We start from the raw sequence: 6,389 nt of genomic DNA on the forward strand, positions 1-6,389 counted from the left end.
AGGTTCCCAGCACATGTCTGTCGGATGCACGCATGACTAGTACAAGCTGATTTTGGAACCTTGGAGGGAGCAGCAAATCCCCCTTGCAGAGGGTGCCCATTGGGGGTTGTGGGGAACGGGGTGCAGAGAATATGTTGGGTGAGGGTGGGGCAGAGGGAGCCAGGAGGCCAGCTATGCAGCATCTTGTGCCGCTGCCTGAGTGACGAGATGTTATAATATAATATATATTCATCTATAATTTATAAAGGGCCACCATAGGATGCACAAAATCCTATGGAAATTGCCAGGTTCCAAAAGCAGCATCAGTGTCTGGTTGAGTTCACAAGCCCCTCCAGTGATGGCCTGCACTGCACCGACCAGAGGCCTCCTGTAGTGAGAGGAACGTTCCCCCCAATGCCTGGCTTGTCGAGGGCCCCAGGAACCCCAGCCTCTGCACCCTTGCCTGGAGGGGATCAGGAGAACAGTCTTCCCTTGGTGGTAGCAGTCACACTGCAAAGGGACGTGGAAACAGAGAAAAAAGAAAGCAGCAGAGCAGCAATGATGGAGTGTTTGGAGGGTCAAATCCGGGTTACCACCATCCGCTGGCTGTGCAGGGCGTGCCCCTCCCCGGAGAATGAGCAAGCAGGGGCAGTGAGGCCTGTCAGGGAGCTGTAGATGGAAGGAGGGGAGCTAGAATGAGACTCTCTCTGACCTGGGGCCTTTTCAGTCCATCTGATGTGGCCTCTGTGTCCCCACCCTGGTGGGAGGTGGGGGCTGGCACCTAAATGGGGGTCTCCTGCAGGCTGACTGCTCCCCGTGTCCACCCGGCCACTACTGCGGCTCCCCTGGCCTCGCCAGCCCTTCTGGGCTCTGCAGCCCAGGCTTCTTCTGCGTCCGTGGGGCCCTCATCCCCAATGGCTCACTGGGAGACCTGACTGGTGGCCCATGCCCTGCAGGTACCCCCAGGGGCTGCCCTGAGCAGGGTTCTGGGGAGGTGGAAATGAGCAAGCTCTGAGGCTGCACTGACCAGAGGCCTCCAGAGGTGCCCTGGGCCCTCCAGGGCCTGGGTTTAGGATGGGGCCCCTCAGGGTGCCAGGGAGTGGGGCTTTCTGTGGCTTTGACCTATCTGGTCTGCTTCCCTTTCAGGACACTTTTGCCCCGCAGGCACTGTTACCCCCAGGCCCTGCCCAGCAGGCACCCACAACAGCCTGGCCGCCCAGGGCCACTGTGAGCCCTGTCCTGAGGGGTGAGTGCTGAGAGCATGCTGGGCCATGTCCGCTGAGCACACTTTGCGTTTCTGCCACAGCAGGTGGTGCACAAGACTCTCAATAAGACCCCTTTCAACCTGAGTTTCCTGTGAGTTGGAGAAGACACAGGAGAACTCCCAGAGCCCCCCAGCCTTCGTTCTTTGTGTCTCTCCATCTCTGTGTTGGGTGTCGCTGAGTCAGTCCCAGTTTCAAACCTGGGTCTCTTTTGCTGCAATTTAAGCCTTTTAGCCTCTCCTCACACATCCCCAACCCACTAGTGCCCCAGCACAGCAGAGCTGTGTCCCCAACCTGGGGGTGACTGCTGAGGCCACAGATGGGGGGAGGGGTGAGTCCAGCGGCCACCTCCACCCCACCTGTCTTCCCTGCAGCTTCTTCTGCCTGGCAAACACCTCCTCCGTGGCGGGGAGCGAGTGTCCAGCCGGCCACTACTGCCCAGCCTCCACCTCCTTTGCTTCTCAATTCCCCTGCCCTAGGGGCACCTACAGACCACAGAGAGGGAGTGTCCAGCAGTCAGACTGCACCCCCTGCGAGCCAGGTAAGGGGCAGGGGCGCCTCCCGCCCCACATATTGGTCCGCATCTTCCCTGCTAGTGAGGGCAGGACTCAGGCCTGGCTCGGCACGGAGGGCGGGCCACCGCCCACAGTGCACATCACCCACGTTTGCTGGTCCCCATTCGCTCCCTCCCCCCCGATTCCTGGGGACCCTGTCTTTCCCTCTTCCCTGCAGGCTCCTACTGTCTGCTGCCGGGGCTGGCGGCCGTGTCTGGGCCCTGCAGCGCAGGATTCCACTGCACTCGGGGAGCATCTGTCCCCAATCCCACTGATGGGATCACAGGAGACCTGTGTCCTCCAGGCCACTTCTGTCCCCAGGGCAGCCCCAGGCCTACTCCGTGCCCCCCAGGTGGGTCACCAACGGGGCAGCACCAGCAGTGTGGGTCTGCATTGGGGCTCCGGGGAGGGGAGAGGAATGGAGGCCCGGCCTTGGGGAGCCTCCTAGGGAAGGACACAGAAGAAACCCCCAAATTGCACTTAAGGATCAGCGTCCATCGTGTACCCACGTAGCGTGGGGCTTGGGGGTGGAATGGCAAATGGGGTGACTTAGAGCTGGACCCAGCCTTCTGGGGGAGATTTGAACGCAAGAGGCTGATGGCAGCAGCACAGCAGGAAGTGAGTGAGGCACAGCAGCTGCAGGGATGGGGGGTGAGATGCACCTCACCTGTGTCGGCTGAGCCCACACCAGGTGACGAGGTGGCCTGGGAGCCTTGTGTCACTAGTGTCTGAGGCTGAGCCGCAGAGCGGATCGTGGCTCTGCTGTCCGACACGGGCCACCGCAGGTCTCCATCCGGGGGCCGTCCTGGCGGTGGCCATAGTGTGTGGACCTGCAGGCTCTCTCCTGCCCATCCCTGGGGCCACGTCACCAGATGACTGCCAGCCCTGCCCGGCCGGCTGGTTCTGCTCCCGCGCCGGCCTGAGCTCCCCGGAGGCTGCGTGTCAAGGAGGCTGGTTCTGCCCCAGAGCCTCCGTCTCGGGGCACAGTCCAGGTAAGGGCGGACCCTCTTCCCGCTCTGGTGCTGTGGGACCTCCAGCGGGCTGGCCTGGAAGGAGACATGCCCATGCCCCCCACACACACACGCAGGCTCCCGTCGCCCTGCAGAGGTGAGCTGGGTCCTTGTGACTGCACCATAGCACCGTGCACGAGCGAGGCAGGCTGCCGGGAGCACAGAGCTCAGAAAGGCAGACGGGGGAGGCTTGGGATGAGTGAGAGGGAGGGAGGGAACTAGAAGCATTTTAAAAATCAGTGAGATGGAGAATCCAGTACTTTGGAGGAGGGAATAAAGGTGCTCTCAGGTCACGTGAGGGGGCAGGTGAGGGGGCAGATCTTCACCCCTCATGTGAAGCCCCGGGTCCAGGGGAGAAGGGGCAGAGGGTCAGACCCCAAGGACAGGGGTGCATTCGAGCTCCCCTGAGCAGAGCTGGCACAGTTGTCCTCTGGGGCCGCTGTTCTCAGGCGTGCCACCCATCACAGGCACCTGAGTCACACACCCCACCTGCTCAGACACACCAGTGGAGGGAGTAGGAAGTGGAGGTCCTGGGCTCTGGTTGGGAGGAGATGGGGAGTGTCCCAAAGGAAATCACTGTGTCCCTTGGCTCTTCCAGGCCATCTCTGCCCCACTGGGCACTCCTGCCCCCCGGGGAGCCTGGAGCCACTTCTCTGCCCCCCGGGGCAGTATCAGGATGAACCTGGACAGACTCTGTGCAAGACGTGCCCAGCTGGGAAGTGAGCTATCGCTGGGGTGGGGCGCCTCCTCTATCTGGGTGACATCCGACTTTTCCTGCCCCCCCCCCCCCCGCCGAAGCCAGAGGGGCTCAGATAGGTTGCAGGACCAGTGACCATGGGCACTGCAGACTCCCATTGCCCTGCAGAGCCCCGTGTAACAAACACAGTCATGCCAACGTAGGGGCCTTGGCGGGCTGCAGGCATCACACACAACTAACTCTCAGTGTGACAGGGACTGCTGTCCGCCTTGACATCCCTTTCCTCTGACCTCAGATGGTCCTGTGAGGGGTTTGCTTCCGCCCAAATCCTCCATGTCCTGAGCTTCCCTCATCTGGTGGAGCCTCACTTCCTAGAAAGCCTGGGGATGTAGAAGGCGGTGACTCCTTCATGCCTGACCACCAGCACTGTGTCCACAGGTTCTGCCCTTTCGGGACCCAGGGGACAGGAGCCAGGTCGATTTGGCCAGTGGACTGTCCTGCTGGCTACTACTGCCCTTTGGGTACCCAGACCGCCACCCAGCACCCGTGTCCCGGGGGCACCTTCCGAGAGAGGGCTGGCGCACGCAGCACTGAGGACTGCAGACCCTGTCCCGCAGGACAATTCTGCTCAGATTCAGGTAACAGGAGCCCTCTGTCTGGGACTTTGCAGGGTGCTTAGCTGATTCATTTGTCCTGTGGGCAGACTTGCAGGTCCCCTCGCATCATGCATAACCTGCCCCCATATCGGGGAAACTGCTGCAGGCCTGGGCATGAGGATAGGACAGGGAGGCAAAGGTGACCTGGCCCAACTCCTGCAAGTTCACAGTGGGAAAGGCGGTAGAAGGACAGACAGAACACGAATGCCCCAGCCAGGCAGAGAGGGGGCTCTGCTGGCTTAGGGAAGGGGTGCAAATTCATGGAGTGTTTGCTACAGGGTTCCCCCTTAGTTCAGGAAGCAGGGGCTCCATCTAGAGTGGCAGAGCAGGACTGCGGGGAGACCCTAGCGGGAAAGAGCCCAGGGGTGACAGGTGGACAGGCAGTGACCCAGTGGAGGAGGAGCAGTGTGGCGTGCATTTGCCAATTGTAGTTGTCTAGTCCATTTCTATAGAAATCACCCAGACCACGATTCAGCTGGGCGGGAAGGGGACGCATGTGTGGTGCTGAGAAGCAGAGGGGGCTGTAATTCCCCCGAATGGTCCCCAGGATCCCAGGGACACCACAAGAGCATGATGTGTCACCAGAAGCAGGCTGGGACGTGCGGCGCTGGCCAGGGTGGCACAGCCCCACACACACACCTCGGCTCCCTCAGCACAGCCTGTCTTTCGGGGTTCCCCAGTCAGCACTGTCTGCACTTTGGCTCTGCATGTTCCCATGAGATGTGACCAGACAGGCCTTTTTGAGTTCACAGAGGCTCTTGCACAGCTGCATAAGTTGTGAGCCATAGAGCCGGGAGGGGACGCAGAGTCCGGCTGTAGAGCCCAGCTTAGGCACAGCACGAGGCGCATGTGTGTCCCCTTTCACCTTTCCTTCTCACCTGAAGCCAGGCCCACTGTCCACCCCTCTGCACAGGGGCCGGGAAGCGCTTCCCAGACGGGCCGTGCTCAGCAGGTTATTACTGTCCGCCTGGCCAGACCTCAGCCACCCCCACATCTTTCCGGTGCCCCCAAGGCTTCTACTGTCCTGAGGGATCGCCCCAGCCAAGGGCCTGCGAGAACGGAACATTCCAGCCCCAGGAGGCCAAGGGGTCCTGTGAGCCCTGCCCCCCTGGATTCTACTGTGAAGCCTCAGGCACAGGTGGGCTCCCTGGGGCTGAGACAAGGTCCCCACGGGAGGCTGGGCCCCAGGACCAGGTGCCAGGAGTGGGGCACCTAACTCTCCACGAGCCCCTGAAGAAGCAATGCCTCCTTGTCAGAGCGGGGGGAGGGACCCACCCGAGGTGACACAGGGAGATGGCTCAGGATGACACAAGACCCCAGTGTACCCTGTACCCATCCATTTAGACTTGGTTTCAGAATGTGTCTCTGGAATTCTTATGTAAGAAGCCTGGCTGTCATTGTCAGTGTCCTGATCCACATGCAACCCGTTGACAACCGACAGCAGAGCAGAGGGAGGGGGACGCTGAAACAGGCCCAGTACAAGGGACGGGCACAGCAGGACATCAGCGGGGGGAGGGGGGCCTGCAGGGTGACTCATCAGGATGCCAGTGCCCAGGACTGGGCAGGACAGGACGGGCTGAGATTGAGGGCCCTGAGACCTTGGCTGTGGCCCGTGTCAGTCTCCCCCAGGTACGAGGTACGTGCTGCACACACGATGGCCTAGGCCATATCTGCTGGCCCAGCAGAGAGGCCTGAGCAGTGAGGTCTGCAGGCCACTGAGCAAACCCGGGGGTAGTGACATTTGTGTGACCAGCGTGCACAAGACCCACCTAGTGGAGAAGGCAGCTTTATGCTCAATAGCCTGGGCCCTTGAGGCTGGAGATCTCAGGGGCCCACAGAGGTTTCCTGAGCACAACCTTCCGTCATGTTGACAGATGGTCAGACATTGAGGGGTCCCTCCTGGCCAGCATGCCCAGGAATTAGAGTAAAGCACCTTGACCAAGGGCTGACCCAGGGCAGTTTCAGAGCCTGGGCGTCGACTGCCACTGCCAGCTCGGCTGACCCTGCCATTGTCCCCTAGGCCCCACAGCCGGTGGCCCCAGCCTGTGCCTCCAGGGCTACTTCTGTCCCCCCGGCTCCCACTTAGCCACCGCCCACCCATGCCCTCGGGGGACCTTCGGGCCCCGGCCAGGGGCTGCTGCTGAGCTGGACTGTGAGCTGTGCCCGGCAGGTTTGTACACCGTGGGCTGTGAGATCTCAGGAAGCCTACGCCGAAGGCTGAGGAGAGAATG

Source organism: Rhinolophus ferrumequinum, chromosome 4 (assembly GCF_004115265.2).
Source record: "Rhinolophus ferrumequinum isolate MPI-CBG mRhiFer1 chromosome 4, mRhiFer1_v1.p, whole genome shotgun sequence".
Classification (NCBI taxonomy): Eukaryota; Metazoa; Chordata; class Mammalia; order Chiroptera; family Rhinolophidae; genus Rhinolophus; species Rhinolophus ferrumequinum.